This window comes from Gavia stellata, chromosome 3, assembly GCF_030936135.1.
Source record: "Gavia stellata isolate bGavSte3 chromosome 3, bGavSte3.hap2, whole genome shotgun sequence".
NCBI lineage: Eukaryota > Metazoa > Chordata > Aves > Gaviiformes > Gaviidae > Gavia > Gavia stellata.
Window position 1 is genome coordinate 27,258,591 of NC_082596.1, and position 26,043 is coordinate 27,284,633.

Here is a 26,043-nt window from a genome sequence, read left to right on the forward strand (position 1 = left end):
GAAGGTTTTGGACATGGGCTGGGTGTGGCATGTAGTAAGACAGTAGAGCAGTTTCCAATCATAAAGTTACGGCAGGGTGGTTTCTCACCATATGTAAGTTCTCTTAAGAGAGAGCAGCGTAATGCAAAGGCACAGCTATGCTTCATACGTAAGTGTTAGAAAAGGATATACGCTGGACTACAACTGGTTTTAGTATCTTTCACATGGGCTCTATGTGAACTTGCAAGTAGAGAAACATGGCAATAGGGAAGCATAGGAAGGATTTATCTGAGACTTGGAAATCTGGTTAAGGAGGTTTGCTCTGTATGAATAGGGGCTGTCGGACTCAGTGCCATGTCCAGTGTGTTTGTGACGGTGCTTCGTAAAGCAGACTACCATAAATTAGAAAAGGGAGGGAAAAGGTAAAAGTATTACCTGAATACAATTGCTAATCCCACAGGATTCCTGTTTTGCTGCTGTATATTAAAAGTCTTTGACCTACATAGTAAGAGCTCATGTGCCTAGACAAAAGAAAAATTGCCCAGAGCTTTCAAGTTACTCAAGTTTATCTGAGTAGCAACAACTCCTGAAGGAATGACAGAAATGGTTTTTTCCTTCCTCCCTTCCCTGTTTATAGCTCTGACCTGCACTTCTTCAGCACTTCAAACAAAGGCAGAAACTCTGTATTTGCTCTGCCTGGGTTTTGTTATTCTAGGTTCCTTGTGTGACAGCAGAGTCTTCTCAGATTGCTCTTATCTGTGTTGGCTTGTAGAGATGTTAAACCTCAGAGCCCTAAGATCCCACGCACCATCAGAGCAACTATCATAGCACACGTTGGCCTCCCAAGATATAAACAAATCTTCCAGTATCAAAAGGTAATAAAATACAGAAAACTTTAAGATCTTTTGATAGTTTTGTAGTGAATAGCTTCTCTCTGAAGTGTCCTAGATGGTGTTCCTCTGATAGGGACAAGACTGAGAAAGTAGTATAATACAACAATCCCTAAACTTGTTTTTAACAATATCATTTTAACAGCACACATAATTTCTAGAGCAATTTCTCCTGTGTATTAAAACAGACATACCTGGAAATGTATCCTGGTATATTAAGCACAGCACTGTTTTAGAGCATCGATGCGTACACAAAGAGTGAAGGACTTAAATCCGTGGCTGGAATAAATGGAAAAAATACACATACACTTTCCTAGCATGATGTCCATGTGGTTTTTAACTGTACATCTCATGGGCTAGATTTTGTGGCAATCACACAAAAGGAAGGCTGTGGAGGATGGAGAAGGGGGTTAAGAAAGGCTTGCATCTGGTGGAGATGCAGTCCCTCAGTGCGTAGGAGGAAAAACTGCAGCCAGCCAACAGGCTGGGCATATGTGTGTAGTCACATACAGACGAATCGTCTTTGCCATCCTGGCCCTGCTGTCCTGGTCACTGGAATGGAAAGGTGCAAAACCAGAATTGCCCATGGCTGTTTTGGTCTTTAAAGAAGAGACACAAAGGTTACACTGACCTTTAACAGAAGCCAATGTTCCCCGCAGGACAAAGCTTTAGTCCTGAGTTGCTCTAAATTATTTAGTTCAGTAATTTGGCCCAGTAAAGCAGGCAACCACTAGCCAGTGGGCTGGAGACTGCCCTTATTCTGGGCTCCAGTGGCCCTAACTCACTGCCCCAGCTGAGGTGTCTCTGCCTGGGCAGTGGGGATGTCAAAGACGCTGCCTGATTACACCAGTCAGTGAGATCTCAAACTTTTTGGGCGTCTATCACCAGGGAAATCTCTCTATTGCTGTAGTAGCACTGTCACAGAAAGGCATCAGGATCCCAATTAAGTATATGGTGCCTATAGTTTTAGATACAAAACCCTACCCAAGTATAGTCCTTGCTCCAATAGTTTAGAACAAGGAAGAAAACCCAACAAACAAGTACACTATGTGTGTGGGAGAGGGAAGCAATAGTCCTTGCGATCAATAGGTTTCCTGATATGTGGCATATATGTGAACTCATACATCCCTGTATAGACATGGACACAGAAGAGTCTTACGTACAAAGGACACTGTCTCACCTTGCCCTTCACTATGTTATTTTAGTTTGGGTTTGTTTCATTTCCCTGGGTACCTGAAACCCAGTCTGCTGAAATACCACCAGTTGCTCCAGCTAGTACATAGTTGTCAGCTGATTTTTAGAGGAATAATGAGGCTCACTGCTGGCCCAAGGCTGGAGAGAGGCTTTAACACATTGCTCCACTGGCAAGGTGGCAGTCCTTCCTGCTGTGGTGAGTGGCTCACCACTCACCTCCCATCAGCCCCCCACCTTGGCTCCCAGCGCTGGGGCTGCAGGAGCTCCTGCCAGACAACGCATCCCCCATACCCCAGGAGACTTTGCTTTGCCCCTGCTGTCTCCCTGCACAGTATTGGTACCTGAGACGTGCCTTTCCCCATTGCCCCTTGTGAGGGCCTCTGTCCTGCAGGAAAGCTTTGGGGGAAAGGGACGTTGCTTTTTAAGGGTGACTCTGGAATTGAAGTGTAAGTGCCCCTATCTCCCTCCCTTCCTTCTCCTCTGCTCTGAGAGTTACCTGCAAAACAGATTTCTGTAGCTACTGGGTAAAGTTCTGGTCTCCCTTTCACTGATGTAGCTGCATTAGGATCAGAATCAGTCCCACCAGCTTTTTTTAGAAGAAAAAAAATGTATATTTCTCCTCCATCATGAAACTTCCTTGAGGAGATTTTGTTTTGTTACGATCCAAGTCCTGCTATTTGGCACAGCAAGTAATTATTGTACAGTTGCTGATTTTCTGACTCACCCCTTTGCAGATCAGTTCTGCTTCTTCGGATTCATTACAAGCCTCAAGGAGTTGAGCAGAAAAACAGCATGTCCCACCTTCACATGTCAGATAGTAAAGCTTAGTCATGCAGCTTAAAATAAAGTAAGCAAAGGGCAGATGGCAAAAAGGACAAAATGTGGCTTATTTAATCTGCCTGTGTTTGCAAGGAAGTAATTGTCTTCTAGGCTCCAGAAAACAGAGTGCTACCAGAAGACAAACAATGAAGCCTCTCTTTCCAGGGCACATATGACACTATTTGTATAGCTTCAACAGGAGCCTGCAGTTAATTCAGGGCTTTCAATAAAATTTACATTCACCATATGTAGAGGATAAAACACCTTCCTTGAATTGGGAAGCTGAATTGACCTGATTCCCCTCCCTCATGTGATCAGTTCACCCAGAGAAACTGTAATCCTCTTTTGAGCCCATACAGTAAAAATGTCTTTAACAAAACAGCCTTTCCAACATAAAACTATTACGTGAGGAAACAAGGCACTAAGTGGTACAATAACTTGAAACACATAATACTGTCAGAAACAATGACTATAGGCTTGACAGTTTCCATCAAACTGGTACCAATTTAAAGCTTTTAGTAAGTGCAATCATTAATGTATGCAGAGCTGTTAAGTAGTGAGTCAGTGTAACTTAGCTACATTTTGTTTTGTACTGACGAACCATGAAAGAAAAGCTCAAATACTGGAAATACAGTTTTGCAAGTATCCTTGAAGTTTTATTCAGTTACTTTTAATGAATGAGTGTCTACAGCACAGTTCTGCACAGGGTAAAAGAATCCCTTTCTTGCCTCAAACAAATGGAACACATTTTAAACCTACCACATCACTGGTAAGAGGCCCAGCTCCTGAGCAAAAACAAAGAGAGGGACAGCCTGAATCAAACTGTGTGTAAGAAAAACTCATGCTTTCCAAATGCTCTGAAAAGTTTTAGCTTTTAGATGCTTTTAAGTAGGGAGCACCTCCTGAAGATGCCAAAGCCATCAATGTGTTATGTTTAACACCCTTTGGAGAGCCAGAGAGGACCTGGCTAACTCTAGAGGGTGCTGTATGTATTTGTACCTGGTTGACAAATGACAGCTGCGAGGCATGGATAACTGGAGAAAACAGAACATGAAAATGTGATGATGCCTACAAATTTGTTGTACGTCCCCATATTTCCAAACTTGAGCTCCAATAATTTCTAGGAGTATTTATAAAACAGAGAAGGAGGTGCAGGGAAGACAGCTGCAGTCATTAGGGGGAGGAAGCATCGGCCTTATGAGGAGAGACTGGAGCTGAAACTCTTGTAGAGAAAAAGGCTGGTGAGGAGGGAAAGTGCTCCAGGAGTATAAAATCATGAAGATGGCAGATGAGGTTAAAGCAGCTCTTTCACTCACCAGTTGTGCAGGCACTCAGTAACACTAGTAGGAGACCAGTTTAAAAAAGACAGAAGGAAGTTCTGGACAAGCTTGTAGAGACAGATAGCTTCAGATGGTTCAAAGAAAAAGTGGAAAAAATTGTGAACAAACAGCTATAATGATAAAGGGAATAAGTGGACATACCCTCTGGCATCTCTAATCCAGTGACTGCAGAGGATGTATTAGAGGCCAGGGCTGCTGTTGCTGTTGGGGCAGAACACTTGGCCATATAGACTATTGCTTGGGGTCAGCTGGGCATTTCTCGTTTCCTATTCTTCATGAGACTCTAGACGTAGTCCAGTCTGGGTGTTGTCAGTGCTGGCCATAAATACTGCTATTTGTGTATGCAGAATTTTAATCCTGGATCTCACTTAGTTGTCACCTAAAGCCTTTACCTGCCTCGGTTTTTGATGTTAGAGTTCATCCAGCGTTTAAAGATCCACTTCTGGTCTTGTCTAGAGGCACAAAAATTTTGAAAGTGAAGAAGAGCTCAGCGCTACCTTCATCCTTAGCCCTCAGGAAGCAGGTTTTTTTCTACCTGTTTCATCTCTAGGATTGGTTTGCTTCTCTACTTATCAGTGTCTTGAAGAAAGAAAGACATAAAAGAAAGAGCAGTGGTGCTTACCTACAGGATAAGTTAAGAGTTGATAGACTCAAGGAGATGGAGTCGCCTTCGTTTCAGTCACCATATGAAGGTCAAACCTCAGAAAAGAGACCTAAGGCATACTCCTAGCCATCCTCAGCATTTTCTTTCTTTAGTGTTGTTTCAGCATAGGCTCTTGCACCACAGAGAAAAAGAAAAAAAGGGAAGTCACCTCAAGATAAAGAAAAAAGAAAATAGGAGTACAAATCCTGAGTGTGTGTGAGGATCTGGCTTCTGACCTTATTTGTTGTGCAGTTCTTGCATGATATGTCAAACACTCCCCAGATAGGCACAGAGATCTCTGAGGCTGGTTGTTTGCAATTCAAGTATTTCAGGCCCATGTCTTTAACTCAATACCTTGAGAGTGGCCAAACTTCTTTTCCAACTACGTTAGTGAATGTTCTGCCTTGACTTCGTAAGAGCTGCCAGGTAAGGTAGAAGTGCTTCTGAAGAAAATTCTTTGGATACAGATGATATACCTGCTCATTATTACTTCTGTGAAACTTACACTAAAATAGGAATCTGCCTAATTTTATTGTGGCTGATATAAACATATGTTGCCTGTCAGAATGCAATTTTCTAACCTGTGATATCACCAACGCAACGAGTTGTAACAAAAATTCCACCAGTGTAATAACAATGAACCATGTTTCCTGTAAAGATTAAAAATAAGAGGTTAAGGTTGCAAAACTGTCTAGCAGTTTTGGTTACTGTAGGTGCCAAACCGCGTGAATGCCTTAAAATCAGATATTACTGATGACACGGTCACAGGGCTGACTCTCACTGCAGGTTTTTCAGGTTGGAGACCACCACACTCATCAAGTTTGCACAGAAAACTCTACAGACAGCAGGCAGAGGTGACGATGGAAATCCAAAACTGTTCTTCAAAATTCCCTTCCTCTTCACATTTAAATGTTCCTTTTACTTCAGCATTAACAAAACAAAAGTAGAAGTTTTGGGCGTTGGTTGAAAGCCAGGGTGGTGAGATAGCATGAGAGGGGTGTTGCTGCTCCCTCTGTACCCTGTCCTAGGAGGCAGGTATCTTCTCTGCAGTGCAGTTCTTCTTTGTCTAAGAGTTTCTCTTACAAGGGACAGGATCGGTTTTGGTTACCACCACCCTTAGTCTGGTATTCCCATCGCTCCTGAATGCTGCACCTCCTGAACTAATCCTCCCACTGTCTTTCTATCTCCCTGTCTAATGTATCAGGCTAATTTCTAATACTAATCTAATTGGGCTAATACTTTTGAAGGCATTCATAACAACAACAAAACATTACTGGTAGCGTGGAAAACTGCATGTTCATTTTAGGCCAGACACATTTACTTGCAGGTTAAATGAATCTTCTAGGTATCTAGAAATCATCCTGGAAATCTAGTAAAACCAGACACTACTACTTTAGAGTGCGGCTGTAGCAATGAAGTAAATGCAAAGGAGCATGCTAAGAGAAGAAGAATGCAGTTAACTTTTCAAAACCACTAGCGAAATAAAAAAAAATTTGGTGGCTAGGTCAGACACTCGGGTCAGTTCTCATTTTGTCAAAAGCAGTTTATTTGTTCCTTAAAAGGAACGCAGCAGAAGAGCAAATGTGGCTTGTCATGTCCTGCCGGAGCTCTCTGTATTTCATGTTGCACACAAATTTTATTTCGAAGATGATGGTGTTTGCCAGGGTGTCACGAATAGTTGTTATACTCCTAGGCAGCAAATTCCTACAAGTGCCACATAATACAGCAAATTTCTGCTATCTAACTTTAAAGTTACCTTGACTCAATTTCTCTCCTCTACAGCTTTCCCAGGATTGAAAATAATAGTAAAAGAATGGCTCAAAAAGCAGAAACAAAACCAGGGAAGCATTTGGGCTTATCTTTTTTAATAGAGGCCTGGAGAAAAGGCAAGTTAACCCTTCTGATAAAGAAAAGCATGCTAATCTCACCTCAGACAGATTTTCTGTAGCTGCCATCCAACTCCTCCCCTCTAAATTCAGGCACCTCTGTTAGTAATGTGGTGTCTGATTAGCAAAAGTATTTAGTAAGCTAATGTTCACTGTCCACAGCAGGAGGCTCACACAGCTTGGCTGATGAGAAATGAACTGCCTGAAGCTAGCTTTTAATGGCAACTAATTTCCCATATTTGATACTCAGCTCAGCCAACTAATATCTAGCTCAAGCGTGACAAGACAATCACAGTTCCTTTTGAAAATCCTTTAATCTGGGATGCAAACCAGTGTGCTCAAGGCTATAATGAACTTCTGAGATTATGTACTGGCTATTTTAGAAGGAGGTATATTTTCTCTTTCCTTTTTTCTTTTCTGTCTCAGAAAGGCTTAAGAATATATACTTGCATAGTTTCCTGCTTTTATGCATTTTGCCTAGTGCACAGAGATAATCTCCTCCTGAAAATCACTGGCAAAAAAAGTTTTAAAAGGTCAAGTAAACAGCTTTCCCTTCAGATAACCCATAGGATGTGGCAGTTCACAACAGCACAACATCATAAGTGGCTTTTAAATCAATTGATCTTGTTATTCTAAATGTGTTTTAAACATCTAACATGTTTTATACTGCGCTGGCTTGGGCTTTGACAAATCCCATTACTCTCTGTTACTCTATCTCATTACACAGTGAATTATTAAATAGAACACTTAACTTAATTAGATATTATTGTCATGATACATACAGACATCCTGAAACAAGTCATTCCTTTTTGTTGTTCCGACTAGTCCCTCAGTTGTTTTTTTAAGTCTTATTCTGTATTGTTGATGGTGGAGTTTTTTTCTTTCTTTAGAAGCATCATATCTCTGGTAAAAGAAAGGACTTTTTTTCAGTTTCTTTCTAAAATGGTTCCTGGCTATAGCAATACACAACGTATGGATGTAGGTTTGTAAGAGAAATGGCATGTCTGTCTGTATGTATATACACACAAACACATACACACACAGAGGAACTAAAAATTACTCTGGGCCACACATTTTTTCCTCCTCTAGTCGTGTGCATAGTCTTTCACTTCCATAGACTAAGTAAGATATGTTTAGAAATATTTTGGTTTTAGACTAGACTACAAATTTTCATTCCAAAGACATTCATTCCAGGAGGGAGGAAAGTCTTAGCCTTAGATAAGTTAGCTGAAAATGCTCATCCTGTACCATGACTAGATATAAGAAAGAAATTTTTTACAATGAGGGTGGTGAAACACTGGAACATGATGCCCAGAGAGGTGGTAGATGCCCCATCCCTGGAAACATTCAAGGTCAGGTTGGACAGGGCTCTGAGCAACCTGATCTAGTCGAAGATGTCCCTGCTCATTGCAGGGGGGTTGGACTAGATGACCTTTAAAGGTCCCTTCCAACCCAAACCATTCTATGATTCTATGATTCTACCATGCTGTATGCCCGGTACAACACAGGGCAGGTGACATCCTGCTGTGAAGTCCTCACCAACGGCCAAAGCATGCATCTGTAAACCTGTATGAGATAATTGCTGGCTATTCATTTCAGAGAATTATCAGATTGACAAAGCCAGGCTAGTGCATTTTCTCAGTCTTTTCAAAATACGGTGGAGTCACGGCTGGCTAATTGGAAAAGATGCTTCCTATCATATAGTATACTTTTAAATTAACAGACTGTCACTTGCAGATCTGTTTCAGATCACTTCATTATTATTCCAGCAAAGTTTCAAAATAAAATATTTATTTTTCTCAGTCATACTGTGCAAATCAGGTCAAAAATATTACTTGACATAGGCATAACTTGTAAGAGTTGCTTTGGCTATTTACCAAGCTGTCATGTTTATCTTTTCAGTGGCATTTCCCATGTTGGGAAACATGACAAATGCTGTAGACAGTGTTATTGTTGTGGGAGGCAGTTATCCCGTGTTTAATGATGCTAACTATAGATTAGTCATTTTTCAGAAATGGCCTATATGTATGTTGTGCTCAAATAAAACCCTCCAAGATGTATTAACTCACAGTGAATTTATGCCACCTGAACACATCTCTGTGCTGAGGATGTCCTGGGGTGATGCAGTGTCTTAGAGAAGGTCCCCATTGCCGTTTGCTTTGTATGATGCAACTGGATCTTCTGATTGTCCCCTTTCTCTTTTGCTGACCGTCACAGAGGCATTAGCCCAGCGTGCCAAGTCCTTCCTACAATTGTTAGGTGATCTTTTGTAGTACCTGCTAGAGAATTTTACCTTATTTTTTGTTTACTCCCATATGCCTGCTCCCTCTTCATTTATTTCTTTATTTTTAAGTCAAAATGATGAAATTCCATCTCCACAGTCAAGATGACCTTCATTTTTCCAAGTCAACGTCAGACTTAGATACTTTTGTTATTCACAACATGCATGCTAGCTATCACAACTGTATTTGTTGTAAATATTCACAACAATATTTCACTGTATTTCACAGTGAAAGTGAGAGAGACACACAAACATGCATCAAATGAGAAGATAAAATACAAAATTCTGGCTACTGTCTGAGTCAACGAGCTGCTCGTGTTCTTATCTATATGTATAAATTGAGATTACTGGATTTCTTTATATATTTTATGAGTGAAATTAGAAACTGACTTGCATGACAGTAAGACTCTTAATAGTCACTGATACTTGGTGCTGCTTGACAAGTATCATCTCTGTGTGGATGAGCTGGTTTCAAAAAAAACCAGGCGTAAGTATTGCCATTTCTACTATCTGGAAAGCAGGTAAATCTTTAAGAACGTTAGGTTCAGCCAACATCAGAAAACAACTTTGAAAAAAGGTGGGATGTTTATGACCAAATGAAATGCCTTGAAACCAAAACCCAAAGATTTTAATCCGCATTTCTAACTGATGATTTTTTTGATCATTGAATACCTGCAATGCAGCAGAATGCCCGCCCAGAACCTGCTGATATGAGCTGTTTTATGATCCTGTCAATGTCCACAGAAAACCAATGCTTTTTATCAAGCCCAAAATTCACTAAGAAGTCAAGATAAATATCAATGGTACAGCAAGAGTATATGTCCTCTATAAATCACTCTCTTAAGTGATGTATTTCTGAAATGAAAAGAGATTCCTAGTGTTTGTTTTGATGCTGCATATGCTACTGTGTTATATCGGGGGAAACATTGTGTTTAGAGGACTTTCTGCTTGTAAAGTCAAGTGTTCAAAAATTAGGAGAAAGGAGATTAGGAGATCAGGGATTAGGAGAGAGGGATCAGGAGAATGGGTGGCTATCTATGAAATCTTAATCAGAGCCCTAGTAAGACAGCATAGTCTGTTACTCGCACCATCACCTACTACTTTCCAAAGGACCCCTGGCTCATTCAGTTTGTGGAAGGGAGGATGCAGAAATAATGTGTTATGTCTGTGTGGGAAAAAGGGTTGCTACCTTCAGGGCCTTGGCTGGCTTTGTGGCTGCTGTTAGGATACTCAGTGCTTGAGGCAGGGTGTCGTGGAAAGAGAAGGGTGATAGTTTCCTGGGAAGGCAGCTCATGGAAACCCTGGGAAGTTGGATTCTCTCCCTCATACCACCACCAAATTCTGGTGCGATGCTGGGCAGTCACTCAGATCAGTTCTTTCACAGGTGGCCAATAATTATATGATCCTCCATTTGCAAGTGCTTAACTTAGATTAGGGTTTCCATATAACAAGTGCCAAACACTCATAACTGCAGTAAAGTTCCTGAGTGTATACAGCTATATTATGCTATGTACTTTAAAAAATTAATTCCTAGACATCCTAAAGTGGGCACCTAAAATTAATGGGCATTTTTTTTACTATTTTCATCTTAATCTCTTTAAGTTCCTCACTAGTCAAATGAGATAATTATACCTCTCTCCATCATCAGGTTGTTATGTAGGTAAAGTCATTAAAGATTTTGAACCACTTAGGCGCTACAGTGACGAGTGCTATGAAGAAGCCTTGGAGTAAAATGCCGGCTCTTTATTCAGTGCCAGGATTGGATGGGGTGTATTGGAAAGGGCCTGGGGCCACGTGTTGAATGACAGGACTAGAACCCAAAGTGATCCAGCATACGGTGAGCACACTCCTCTCTGCACACCCAGTGAAACCAGTGGTGTGCCTCAGCACCAGAATCAGTGAAGCCACGTCTGCTGGAGCCTTGTGTCCTCTTCGTCTAAGCCAGGGTGAAGTCTCACTGGAGTTTTTTTCTGTAGATGAGACAGTGAGACTATTAACTCTGTCCTGTCTTGGTTCTCTGACAGATAATAATGAATGAGTTCACAACAAAGTTTTTCTTCTAAAGGAGGCAGTAAAAGGGTATCCAGCTACCCATTTTCACAGAAAAACCACTAGTACAGACTGTGAGGTCTCAGTCATCTTTGGACAATTTTTGTTGAAACTGGCCAGTGTATTCAAAACATCATGGCCACCAAAGCCTTGCTGTCAAGGGAAGACAGGCTAAAAATAATTTGTGGTGGTACACAGGTATATGAGCATTTGTATTTAGGGTGACAGCTGAACTGTGTTTCTTAGCGTCTTAAAGCTTCGTACTGTTTTAATAGGCTGTTTTACATGCAACCCTGTTTTAGAAGGGGAACTGAAATATCAGCTGTGTTAAAAGGCCTTACAGACCCACTGCACGGAGAAACAGTAAGACTGAGATCTTGATACGAGTGTCACAGATCTTCACCGGCTCGAGCCAGCCTTTGGTTGGGAGAATGGGTTGTTACCCTTTCTGTGGATCCACTCCCGCAAGAGGATGGTGTTGGGTTATGGGATAAAAGGCTCATGACACAAAGGTTCCCAGAGACATGAGGGCAGACAGGGGAGCCCAAATACCCTGGTCAGAGGCATGAGCGCCTGCCCCTATTTTCTTATTAAACTCTATTTTGAACTGTTTTCCTAAGTGAGGGATATTTTGCATTCATGAGTATGTATGGTGCCAGCAATTGGAGTTGTACCATGGGTCATAGGGCCCAGGTGCCTATGATGGCAGGAAGCAGAGAGACCAGAGCCCATGCACACTGTCTGGGTACCTGTGCCAGTGTGTGGTTGCTAGCAAATATCAAGCTGGACTTGCCAGCAAGTTGGATAAGAGGTTGGGAAGCCAGGCAGAGACCAGAGGGTCTGCCAGCTCTGCACCAGCAACTGGAGGGGCCTGCGGGCCCTTGGGGACCCATGTGTCTGGGTGACAACAGCTGAGGAGATGGGGGATCCAGGGACAGTTTTGGGGCAGACAGAGTGTCTAGAGCCAGCTAGTAGAGGGATCCATATGGTGTGTATATAGGTATACATATTTTCCATTAACAGGCTGTCATCCTGATCAGCTAGAGAGGGGAACAGCATAAGGCCATGGTGCTGTCTGTGTTTGCGAGTGCTGTTTTCTGTCTGTGTTGACCCATGTGGCCAGCCACAGGTATATATGTATGTATACGTACGGTGTGCATGTGAACCTGTTGGGAATACGTGCTCAGCCTCACTACCCCCCAGCTGGGCTGGGGGACAGAGCCGCAGCAGCCTCCCCTCTGTCAGGCTGCTGGGCACGACAAGCCCTAACAGATGGGCCCTTCTCTGCCAGAAGGTTTCAAACCCATCTCCTAAACAACAAAGGAATGCTGCTTCGGAATACTAGATTTGCTTCCAGGTTATAAGGAATTATGGCCTAATGGTTACAGATCCGCTTGTGTCTCCTCCTCTGAACCCGTCCTCTGTTGTACCCTCACCTGCTGTATAATCACTTCTCTCTTGGGAACAGCAGGCAGTACTCAGCAGCTCTGTTTCAATAACACATACACTACACAAAGCAAAAAACACCACTGCATGGCTTCTTCCCTTTGTGATAACCTGCTTCATACTGTTCCTCCTCCTTCGGTGTTGTTCTTTATGTTTTTTTCCCCCGAATGCTTTTCTGGGAGGACATTTAGTTGAAAGGAGAGGCTGTTGCTAGGTTATCTTCCCTAGGCTAGCTAGCAAGAGTTTCAAATGACTTCCATGTTCCTGAGCAGAAAGACTTCTGCAAGCTCTGATATTTCTGCTGTTTTCCAAAGACAGCAACATTGTCAGCTGGAAGGAGAATGTTGCCTCTGCCAGGTTGTAGCAGAGCAGTTTGAGGGTGGGTGAGAGAGGCAAGCTGAACGTACGGGCACCCAAATTTTAAGGTAGAAATAGCATCTGAGGGAGCGTCCCACCAGCTTGTTAGTAACTCATCAGCCCCAGCTGGTGCGGCTCACGTTTGCTGTAGATCTGGGATTGGCACTTCAGTGTCTGCTGCTGCAGTTTGCTGGTTCCCTCTCAGATCTCGTCTTCCTTCAAAGCACACGAGGGATATCTATACACATTTTCGCTCACTGACTTACAATCTGATTTATCCCTAGTTACTTCAGGATTCAAGAGATGAGTGATTTGTTAGCGTAGATGTATCAAAACTGATGTCTTTAGCTCTGAGGTCCTGCCACAGCTGGTCCTTGGAGCTTATTTAGAGGATTGGACTCTCCACGTATCACCCCACTTCTTCTAGAAGAGCCTGAAAATGGAGCTAATTGAACTGTTTACTGTGTAGAAACTATTTACTAGGTGGAAAAACCCAGGCTTTTAATTGTAACGCAATTTTTAGAGGAAATTGTCCAGTTTAGAATTGGATGATACTTAGTTGATAAAAATCTCCTTACAGGTGCTTTGCTGTGCTCTGTTGTTAATTTTTCCTTCAGAAATTGCTTGTTCCAAGCATTGTAAAACTCTGTGGTTTACTGTAAACATATTACTGCTAAGAACTGAATACAGAGGTCTTTTCTTCTCCTTTTTTTAAGTAGAAGCAGTGCAGCTGTTGATCAATTTTGTGACATGAAGGATAGTGATGTCATGACCTGGCAGGAACAAACACTGACCGCACGAAATGGAAGAGGATTGGATCCAGACAAGGAAATAACCCACTGGTAAAACAGTGTTCAGAAAAAAAGCAAGGGGGCAAAAGGCACAATTAAAGAAATCGGGGAGATATGAGGAGGCGGCAGCTCTGGACTTTAAAATCCTGCAGTTGGGAATTGAAACCTCATACACCCCAAATGTCTATTCTCTTTTTCTCTCTTCTCATATGGAAATGTTGCTTTTGCTCTTTGGTTCAGCAGGTTTTTTTCTGAATATAAGATAATTTGTCTCAGTCTAGATAGCAGGGGGTAGACTTAGCTGGTGTAAGTGGGTCTCACTTCATACTCGCTGAGAAGCTCCTCTAACACTCTTTGTTCTCTGTATATGAAACAGAACTGCTGAAACATGTCAGCTGCTCGGTGCTTATTGCAGTGCTCTTGGTTAGGCTCTCTTCATCTTCTGCTTTTTAATCGTATTGCTTTGTACTGTTTACTTGCAGTTTTGTCAGAGAAGTAACCACATTTCATTGATGGTGTATGTGCAACTTGTAGTCTTTGGGAAAAATAATAAAGAAGCAAACTGACACTTATATACTGTAAATGCCTGGAATTAATTCCAGGAAAGAATAATCTTTCAAAGCAGGAACACTATGTGGGTGGCAGATTGTCAGCTACTCCCAGTTTCTTTCTATACTGACTTGGCATCAGCGCTGATATCTTTTCCTTTGCTTTTTCCCTAGATGCATTAAGGCCACCACACATAGCTTCAAGTTCACTATTGCTGGATGCAGCAAAAATGTATCTACATCCCTGCAGGTGGATGGTGTGGTTTTGAAACATCATGTTGGGCTGGTGAAGAGCAATTTTACTAAACAGTTGATACCTACGAAGTTTTACTTTTGCTTTTAATTTTCTTTTCCTTCTCAGCTATGAAAAATTGTATCTGTCTCAGACATCAGAAAGCAGTGCTGGATTCTCTAGTACCAAATTGTATTGCTATAGCTCCACTGGCTTCAAATCAGATACTCCTGATTTACTGGCCTTGAGTGAGAATAGACTTGAGGCCATAGTGCTGCATGTATTTTATATTAACTATCCCTGGTATAGTATCACAAAGGCAGTTTTCTAATGTCTGTGTTTTCTGAATAATTAATCTAGAAGTCTGTATGTCCTGGCTCCAATAATACCACTCTACTAGTGTTCAACATTATTTGTGATTTAACATTAACTTTGTTTTTCAAGCAAATAAAACAGAGTATTTTGTGTGCAACTAAGCCTTTCTGGGAGAATAGGGCCTTTGATAACACTGAGGGGAAAATTTAATTGTACCCCCACCCCCACATCATTTACATAACTCAGATTGATGAGATAGGAAGGAAAGTGTTTACAATGCAAGAAGATAGGAATTTTGGGATTTAAATAGGAAGCGAATCGAAATGAGCTGTCTGAGGTAATTATGAAACACATACTTCATATGTTTTCATTAGATATTGCTATTATACTACACAAGGCAAAGGAGTTTGATTAAACTACAGCTCAGTATATAAATTTATGCATAAATTACCCAGAAATCAGTTAGTTCATTATCTTTCAGGAACTCAGCAGGGGACTGAGCAAAAGTTTAGGTGCATTGGGATAAATAATTTGAACAAGAATAAAACCTGTGACTGGCAGGAAGAAAAAACACAGGCAAGGTCCGTGAGATGGAGCACGACAAGGGGTTAAATTAACTCATGTGCAAAGCCCCAGGCATGGAGAACAGCAGGGAGGGCAGTGAGGGCTGAGCTCCTTCTGCACCAGCGGGAAGCCCAGGGCACAGGTAGCTTTGCCGGTAGCTCCCGAGGGACCACACTAATGCCTGGAGAAGGGGCACTTCGCTCCTGCAGGCACATCTGCAGTGCAGGCGTCAGCTTCAGCCTTTCTGTTTGGAAACAGTACTTCAGGTTGGTTTCACAGCTGGTTTGCTCATGGAAGGGGGCTCGGCAAATAGCAGGGAGCTAAATTACTTTCTGATTTAACCTCCAGCTTTTGGCATGTGTTTTTTTTATGAGAGGGAAAACATTGTCTCAGATATGCTCATCCCTTACCTTTTGCAATATATTCATTTTTAGAAACATTGCGTGTGGGACCATCTATTACAGATCTCAGGAAGGATCATAGCTGAAATCCAGCATCAGGCTAGCCACAGCTTCGAGACAGCTTTTGACCACTGAATGTTACTGTGAAGGAACCACCAGATGAAACGTGATGCTGCCAGGAGATCTGTGACAGGCAGTCAGATCATGATCTCCACGGACCCTTCTAGAATTAAAGTCTATGTTAAATATTACTTAGTGTATTTTCAATTGGTTGTTATTCTTCAGGCTAGACTCTGCCATTTAAAGAAACAAGTGTTCATGAGAATGTAATACCAACCATTCAGTGAGAGAAGCCATCACAAAACATTCTGCGTTAACCTTTCTTATAATTGTTGTAGGTCTGTGAATTCACCCAGGTCTGTACATCAGCATTTGATTGACAGAAACTGTGGCTCTCACAAGTACATATATACTCTTTTCCCCTTCGTTGAAGCAGGCTGGACTAAATTTCTTCAGCTTCTGTTTACATAAAGTGATGCTGCAACATTTTTGTCGCTAACGAGGATAGGGGTACAGCACCTGTTTTCAGGACTTATGGTATGATCTCGTGGAAATGCCTTGATCTCTGTCTCAAGGCTATTTATACTTTTCTGAATTTTTGTTAATAACTGCAACAAACCCTGTCAAAGGGCTTAGCGTTTAATTTATAGCTCTCTTTTAGCCTTTTTTCCCCCCTCTTCTATTCCTGCTGAGGATGCTTGTTCACTTTTAGTCCTTCATCTTTTAAATTTCTTTACAATCAATTACAAGACACTGATCTGTCTATCTCACTTGCTGTCTGTAGTATATCAGCACCAGCTTCAACTGTAATCCACTCTGCTTTGTTATTGACTGCCTCTCTCCAAGCCTGGTATCATCATCAAATACCACTGCCTGACTAAACAATCTTTTAATAAATAAACACAACAAACCTTGGCCCTAATAATAAAGCTTCTGACTCTCTGATAATCCCCTTTCCCATCAACTCACTCTGAAGTCCAATATTCTTTCTATATTCCCTGTCAGAATAATCTATGATATCAAGCATTTTTCAGGGAACTGTGTTACAAACACTGTTCCTTTTCCACCATGATCTCCTGTCAGCAGATGCCATATGGTAAGCTTGTTAACTCTTTCAGAATTTTGACTGGTATTTCATAGATTTATACATTTTCACACCTGAAGGGACATCTCGCTTGATGCTTAGCATGACCGAACTACAGAGTTTGCTCCAGCAGTTCTTAGGTTGGTGTAGACTACCCCTTGCTGTGCTGCAGCATGTCTCTTAGGAAAACTTCCAGTCTTGAATTCAAGTGATGAAGAGTTGTCCACAGCCATCGGTCATTTATTTTTGGTGGTTAATTACTGTTGTTGTGAAAAATACACAGTTTTGAATTGGCTGCTTGAATCCAGTTTAAATCTGACTGCTGTCAGCCTCCAGCCACTGCCTCCTGTTATGTTTCAATGTACAGGATTAAACAACTATATGCCCTCAGAAATTTTTCCCTGCAGAGAGAGTATGGAAAATTCAATTCAGCTTTCAAATAGGCTGCACACTCACTTCCTCACTCCAATGAATGTCCTCCACTTCTCACAGCATCCTTAAGCCTACAATCTAAGCCCTCTCCAATCTTCTACTGTCCCCTATAAGTGTAGGTGGATTAAGCAGAAATAGCGTATTCCAGCAATGCTCTCGCCCCTGCTGACTACATAGGTAAATTAATATCCATAACCCTGCTTTCTATTTCCCTGTTCACCCATGAATGGTTCACATTAGGTCTTTTGGCCATGACATCCTGCTGGGAGGTTCGCAGTCTACTGCCTTTATTGAGTCTATGATGCTTGCTGTAACTGAAACAAGAACTGTCACTATAGCTTTCTCTTGCAAGTTTTCCCCAATATTTTCTCCGACAGCACTTTCATCCAATGTTATCTTCACCTGATTACTTTTCCCAGTGTTGTTTTGAATAAAAGGAATGGTTTCTTGCTGTCAGATCTAATCCCTTCTTAAAAGTACAGGCATTAAATTTGATACCTGCTATTTCATTGATTTTTTTTTTCTTCATATTTTAGAGAGCTTTTTAATGCAGTATGTTTGCTAATATATCTGCATTTATCTTTCTCCCTTTTTTTGAATAGGGCATGGGTCTTTGATGCTGGCAATTAGTTTAAGCCTTCTGATGTCCTCCTTTTGTTGACTTCATTTTGTATGTAGCCTTGATTTATTATGGTATATTTTCTTCTCATGGAAAATAAATATCTGATTATTTCTCCATCACATTTTGTGAATAAAGAAATAATTTTATTTTTTTACAGTGTCAGCCCTTTCAACAATATATTACTCCTTCTATCTCTCATTCCACCTCTTGTGCCATCTCTTGTTCCATTATGTATATGAAACATGTCTTCCCATTTATCTTACATCTCATTCACACCTCTTTCCATTCTTCACCTTGCCTTTTCTTATCATTTTTCTTCAGTCTCATGATCATTTCTATAATCTTCCTACTCCTCCCCTGTATTGATGTTTTATACCCGGTGCTAACCTTTATCTCATTCCTGATTAATTTTGTACTTTTGTTCATTGCAGTGTTTGAATTGTTACAAGCTTTGGGCTTGCCTGGTCCAACGGTGTTTAATGCTGCGGATATATTGATGCACCTGCCTATAAGGAATCTCTGACTGTCTGCCATTTTTCCCCCTGAATCCATTTCCCCTCCATTAATCATTTCTCAAATCTCAGTAGGCTAACTCCTCTGCATAAACTGTAGAGCTAAGTCATGTCTTGCCCTCTTCTTGTTTTATTTCTGGGATAAAAGGGTTGTTTTGGTTAGGGGGACAAACCTGGCCTGAAACTGTGAATGAAAAAAGGGCAGAGTACCGGTGTCTGACAAACCGTACACTGGACCTAGCTGAAACTGGGAGGGGAAACACAAGATCTTCCTGTGTTCCCTCTCCCCCTCGAGAGCAGCCTCTTCTTGCAGATGAGGGGGATGGCAGCAATGCAGTTCTCATTCTGGAGACTCCTGAGGAGGAAAGGGAAGTCCTTATGTGCCAAGGATGCCTTGGAGATAGTCACTGCTAAACCCACCACCATCACTAGTGTCTCCGATTGGGTCTTTGTTCTCCTTTACCCCTTCCTTCTGAAAGTGCGTAGCTTCCCTAAACATACAATGTGTATGTCAAGAAGTGAGACTAGAAACCTGCTGGAAATAGTGAAAAAAACTTTTGGATGAGGCCAGGATTTCTTCCCAAGTAACAAAATGCATCAAGCTCTTCAACAGCAACACATCACTGCCTGTGGGAAACAACACATCTGCACTACGCAGCGGAACTTGTTGTAGGACCTTCAAACCAGCGGAGCCTGTACTAGCTCCAAGGAGAATGGGCATCACCACGCAGTGCTAAACTAACAAGGTGTGCTGGACTGCTTCTGGTTGGGATAACAGCATTAAGTTCACATCTCCAAGGATGGATTTGGACCTGGTGGGTCAGCCAGAAACCTCTCTGCAGATGACCCTAACTTTTTCTAATACTGGTGTCTGGGAGGCAATGGACTACAACAGATACATGCTACTGAATTTGCTGTTCCCATGATTTACTTTTGCCCCTACTTAGCACCAGAATGGGCCTGAGGTGTATTAATTTGTTTTTTTTTTTTTTGTATGAGAACCACAACAGAAATGTTATGCTTAGACTTCCATGAAATTGGGTCCAAGTTAGCAAACGTTCTGGGTGGTTTGCCTCATCCCAGCTCTTTGTCCTTCTCGCACCAGCCTCCGCCCGTGCACACAGTTGCTGCTGCACTGTGCATTGCACACACAGCACTTGCCCCGGTAGCTGACTGCAGGATTTAGACACATCTGTAAAACAATAGCAGGTTTCTTCCATACATGACTTTTTTTTCCTGTGCTGCTTGTTAATAACAATTTGCAAGTCCCTTTGTACCTTCTGATTATAACCTAACCTGCACTATTCAGATTTTGTGGATTAATTCATTTTTCTGTATTACTTTTCCCTTAAACTTTGTAGGCATGTATATTCATGAAAAGAACAGAGGGGAAAAAAATCCCAGAAATTACCACAAGAAAAACCCCTGCTAAAAGCAATAAGTTTGCTGACAGATGGTAGAATCAGTTGAAAATCGAGTACCATATTTACTAAGTCTAACCCATTTAGTAAGCCAGAAAAGTGTTATCTAATTCTATCCCCTGTGTGTTTGTGTTTTGGAATAAACAGATGCCTAATGAGGAATGTGTCTAGTATGGTTTTTGAAGAACCTGGATGGATCCTGGTTCTGATTCAATACTTGATTTTGACAAAGATGATAACACGCACAGCAGAACCTATTGTTTTGGCTTTCAAAACCACAAATATTCCAACGCTAGCTGATGGACAAAAAGTGGTTTCAAAAAAGGTGCCAGAACAGGGCACAAATCAGAAAAAACCAGAAGTGTTGAATGACTTAACCTGCATTTTACATTTCCTGTTCTATTTATATAACACCCAAAAATGCAGTGAAAGAAAGGGCAAACACGCTTGAATCATTTGCAGGCTTGACAGCTACCACAATCAATTCCTGTATGTTTTGCACTGGGTTTTATAAAATAATAGAGACTGGCTTAGAAAGACACATGCTTGTGTACTTTGTGGCAGATCTGGGTGAGAAGCAAAAATTGAATAAACAGAGAAGGGTAATCTGAGCAACGAAGGCTTTAGGGAAGATGAGCCTCTCATGGGCCGTGCTTGGCCAGTAAGGCTATTGCACGTGCAATGCCTATAGAGAGTAAAGTGAGTTTCCTCAAAGGCACTGTCCTAATGCTACCTCACCCTTAACTGGAGCCATCGGGAAGTTTACCAAAGGAAAACAGCCCTCTGTGAAGTCCGTAACAAAGTACTTACTGAACAAGATTTCTTCCATGCTGCTGAAGGCTTTTCAAATATATCTGCTTTTTTGATTTTGGGGGTGGATGAAATGGATAAAGATAGGACCCGGTTTTCTGTAAAAATAAATAAAATAATGACTTCACACAGAGCAGAATATTTCAAAGGACTGTTTAATAGGAGGGAGATCTGTTGTTTATTTTCCACAGTATTTAAAAGAACAGTGATAGACTTCAATACACTGATACTCACCCATTCCCACTTGTTAAAGTTGCTCAAGAGCTACTAAAGGCATTTTGCTGAATTTTTATCCTATTTTCAATTACATGAAACTGGTCAGCAGTGAGAGATTTTAATTCTGGAATTAAAAAATATGTTTCTCAAAATACTAGTAAGAGTCAATAGTTGAAGCAGCGATCTGAATACCAGGACTCTCAGCCCTGTGCCCAGCATTTGCTGTCTACCTGTTCTGTGAGCACAAGATTTCTCCTCTCTTTCTATATTCCCCTGTCCACCCAGGAGGTGCACAGTGCTTCTTACCCTATGGAAATCTGAATCAAAACTCACATATGCATTGTTCTACTATGGCCAATTTTCTAATTTTGTTGTGGGAATATCTAAGATATAGGTCAAGCAGGATATTGTCATCTCATTACTGCAGGAAATGCCAACTTGCCCATCAAAGGAAAGCAGACACTGGTGGTGGTAATAGTGTGTTTTAACACATGGAGAGATATGTGATTCTTAAATATTAATAGCAATAATTGCATTTTACCACTTACCTAGGTGGTATCTGAAGATGGTTTTCTGTTCACATTTTAGGGAAAGCAAGTTTTGATGGGGGACCTGAGGGAAAACAAGAAGTGCTGGCACTATGGCTTTCTTCTGAAGGCTTTTCTGCCCCTCAAAGGCAGCACAGACAAAATGCTCGTGGGAAAGATTTTACTCTGTCGTTGGTTTGAAAATGAAATGTAAGTATAAATTTCTTTTGTTTCTAGTTTTATGTGAAAGAAGGAGGGAAACGGGAAAAGTTTGTGGATTTTAAAGTTTCGCATTTTACTTTGCCCTTTCTTGGCTCAACTTTGTCGCATTTCCAAGGCATTAAAACAGAGACTCAGGGGCCTCGCTAGGCATAATGGTATAAAGTTTCCGGTGCAGTAAGCTGTAACACTCTGTATGCTCTGGAAAGTTTGCATTCAGCCTTTTAATAAGTGAAGACGCAACATAATGCTCCTGATAATTTTCAGCATGGACAGATGGTATATGAACAGCCTGGTGGGAGGAGAACCAGCCCAGCTTAGGGTAACAATGTTCGACTAGCTATCAGGGAGGAAACAGACTTCCTCTGCCATTGCCCAGTGCCAAGGAGCTTGTTTTATCTCCTGCTCACCACACTGATCATGCTTTGCTTTCTTCTGTTTTATAGGCATTGGCTTTATGCAGAAAGTGCAGTTCCTTTCTACTGCCAAAACGAAAAGGTATTTTAGATTATAACTAGACTACAAGTCATTTAAAATTAATTCTGCTCAAAAACTCCTGTAGCTGGAAATGCAGATTACACCAATTTGCTGTGAGTTGTTATAAGGTGAAGAAGCTGTTCGCTGCTGCTATTCCACACTGAATTTTCCGACTTGCACGCTAAAGCTGTAGCTGGCTGGGGCAACAGCCCTAGCAATGAAGGAGGCCACATTAGCAGGAATAGGGGTAGGTTCAGTGCCACTTCGGGAAGCTTCCCCGGGACGGCCGTATCAAAATTAGATTTTGCTGATGCTGTGTATGTGGATCTGCCAGGGCTGTTCCCTCTGCAGGAGAATTCTGTAGCAGTGGCATCAGGAAGAGTCACGCTGGAGACAGACAGCATGCCATGCTGGCTAAGCACATTATTTTTGTTAAATCTACTTTTCAAAATGCCATTTGCCCTCTTTCAGTTAGCCCGTTCTGCCAAACCCTAAGCACTTCCTAATCCTTGGAAGAAAGGGCTAGGAATGTATTTCTTCATCGTTCTCCATTCTCTACATGAATGTGTTACTTGCATAGGGCAAAGTATTTCTCCAGCCCTGAAGTGCTGAACACAGTCAGAAAAATCCTGCCGTGTTCTACCTCTGGACAAATGCTTCAGCTGAGCCTAACAGCGAGGTGGTTAATAGGTCAAGGAGATTGCTAGTGATGGGAGAATGGATTGAAGATGTGTATTTACTCCTAATTCTGGGTCTTCGGGGCCAGCAGAGACAAGTGTCTTCCATGAGCAATAACTTCATTTAAAAGAGGAAATGAAGAAAAAAAAGGGCATTGCTTTCTCTCCAGCCTGTGGCTCTCTTGTGAGCAGGTGACAAAGAGTAAAAGAGAGTAAGAAAGAGAAAATATAATCTCTCTCTCACTGCAACTGTCTTTAAAATGTTTGATCACTTTTTTGTTTTAATTTAATTTTCTTGCCTCTGCTTTTTTTTTGGTTTTTTTTTTATTGCATCTGAATTCAGAACTACCAAAAATAGCACTAAGCAGTTACTCTAAATCTCTCTCTGCTTCTTTCATCTCAGGGTGGACAGGAGTTTTTTTTCATTTCATACATTATTGACCACACGATAGAATGGTGATTCCACAAAGTGAGCAGAAGCTTTAAAAAGTTAATGAGGAGGGACAGCATAGGGTGGTTGTTCTTCATGTTGTTGTTACTTTTTAATGTTATGTAGCATTTAGGACTGGGCAGCTGGGCACGCTGGATACTGACTGCCACTGCTGTAATTTTTATTGCACTGTGCTGCTGTCAAAAGACGTTATCCCTTATGGTCTCTGCCCTCCTGCCGTGGCACCCACAGCAGACAGGGTGTCGCTCCCACTGCCTTCCTAGCACTGCAACTCGCTGCACCTCACTGGCAAATTAAGGAACACTCATGCTTCCATCCACAGAGCATGGTGAACTGACACACAACATCTGAAGATAAACACTAATCTCAGGAAGAAAAAAAGAAAATGTAATATATTTTTGATTTCCTATGGAGTGAAGCATCTACCTTCCCTAAAGACATCTGCTGAATAAGCTTAGTATGTCCTCTGGCTAACATCTGTAGTAAACTTACCTCAAAGACACAAATACCGGGAGGCTTACTACAGTGGGTACCTTTGGATATATTATTTTACATGGAGCTACCATCTGTTTCATAATGTAGCACATATCTGAGTGCTCCAACAGCAGTTGCAAATAGCTCTGTCAGGACACTTGGAAGCATATGGGGCCAGCCAATATGGTGCTGGTGCTGGGCAATATCATGGGGCTGAGAATATGCTGACATATTCTGGGCTGGATCCTCTCTTAAACTGGTGTTATTTTTATATAGCTCCATAGACTTCAGCTGAACAAGTCCATATTTATACAAACATGAGGTCAGGACCTCATCCAAAGATTATTTAAGTCTTAAGCATTTTAATCTACAATGAAAATAAAGGAAAAATTCCTTCTCATGAGAATGCTTAGTCCTTGCGAAACGTTTGGCTCTTCAGCTGTCTAAATGAGAAATACTGAAAGCATGGCCCTTTGTATGACAGTTTGATGCCCTGGAATTTTAGCTGCTAATTTTTTCTGTTAAGAAACCTGAACCACAAAATGACTTGCACTTATCCTATGTAACACAAAAATCAAACACTTTCTAGTTTTATACCTTTAGCTGGTAGAAACTGGCATGGCTTCAATGACTTGAAATGGACCTGAAGATTTTTCTCACTAATCAAAGAACAAAGCCTGATCGACTTAAACTGCTGCAAGAAAGATGCCAGTTAAATGTGAGGAAAGAGCAACTTTAACCGTAAGTGAAATACTGGGATGGGCTGCCTAGAGAAAATGTGGCATCTCTATCACCAGAAGTCCCCAAGAGTAGGTTAGGCAAACATCTGTCAGGAAGGACACAGGCAGTGCTGAGGGGTGATAACGGGGGGGAGTGAGGGTGGTCTGCCCCCTCACCCCCCCATAGTGCAAACCCTCTTGGGCATCCCACTGGGGAGCAGGGCTGTGGCTGGGAACAGGAGCCAGGTCTCCCAGTCCCTAAAGGTAGTTTGACTGTTCACTTGTTTTCTGGAGGGAAGGCTTGAACATAATTTTTTTCCTCTTGGCTTTTCTAGACCTTTTAGCTGGGCCAACCCCTGGGAGTGCCTGGGCACTGCTGATGCAGGAGCCCAGAGGCCTGGATCAAAGGGGAACGCTGTTGAAGGAGATTCATGTGCCATATAATATGGGAGGAATAACATCCTCCCCCTCCCATGGTATGCCCTGTGTCTTGTCTACTTGGAGGGCAAATTCTGTGAGCTATGGTCATCTTTCACTGCAAACATGTAGAGCATCTTGCACAAGGAGGTTCTCTTTCAGTGGCTCCATTAAATACTACTCTGACAACTACTAAAAACAATGCTTTCTTTCCTTCCACATGCACGTACCTAGATTTCTTCCGTTCAACAAATAGTTATGTCAGAATTGTCATTGTCCTTGTCCTTACTAGTCTTCCTTTAAAACCCTCTGCCGACTACTAGCATAGAGCGTGGAACGTGAAGAACAACACCTAGTTACTGAACACAATCAGAGTGCAAAAACTTAGTAGCTAAAACTTGGGTCAGACCTTCAAAACTACAGACACAAATGCATGCACACAAACATATATATATTCACGCATATGTATATATACACACACGTGCGCACTCTTACATGCATGTCAGGGGTCCAATATGATTTTGTAAGTTCACCCAGAATTTCTAAGGTCAAATCTGCTGGCCATATATCATTACCAGTGATATAGATGTTGACATTGATTATTTTTTAAAATGTCTCTGTCTCACCTGTCTTTTCAAAGTAGCTATTTTTATGTGCTTTCTTTTTTTACTAGATCTTACAAATTATTGCTGCTTAGAAGAGTTTCCTCCCCAACCCTTCCAACTTACTCCCCAAATTGTGGGAGGGAATCAAAGGAATGACGTTCGCTGCTGTTTGACTTTGAATCACTGGCAAATGTTTTATGTAACTCATTTTCTTCCACACAATTAGATTCTAAGGACACATGGACTAAGCTTTTTTTTTTTTTTTTTTTTAATTCAAAGGTCTCAGTAAGCAAAGCATAATGTATTCTGCCCAAACTGTGAGAACAGAGCAATACAGAATAATTTACTTCACTAATGCCAAATTAAAATTCATAACACAATTCTTTAATTACCATCTGAATCCAATTCTCAAAGAAGTTTGCCCTAATTGCATTGTTGATATGCATGGATGCAAATAAGATGTTGACTGTTTCCCTTGTAGCAAATTACTCTGTTTCTAATATGCACACATCTAACAACATGGGGCCAAATTCATCCCTGGTAAAAAGCCATTAGAGTCAGCAGAGTTATACCAGGGATGAATCC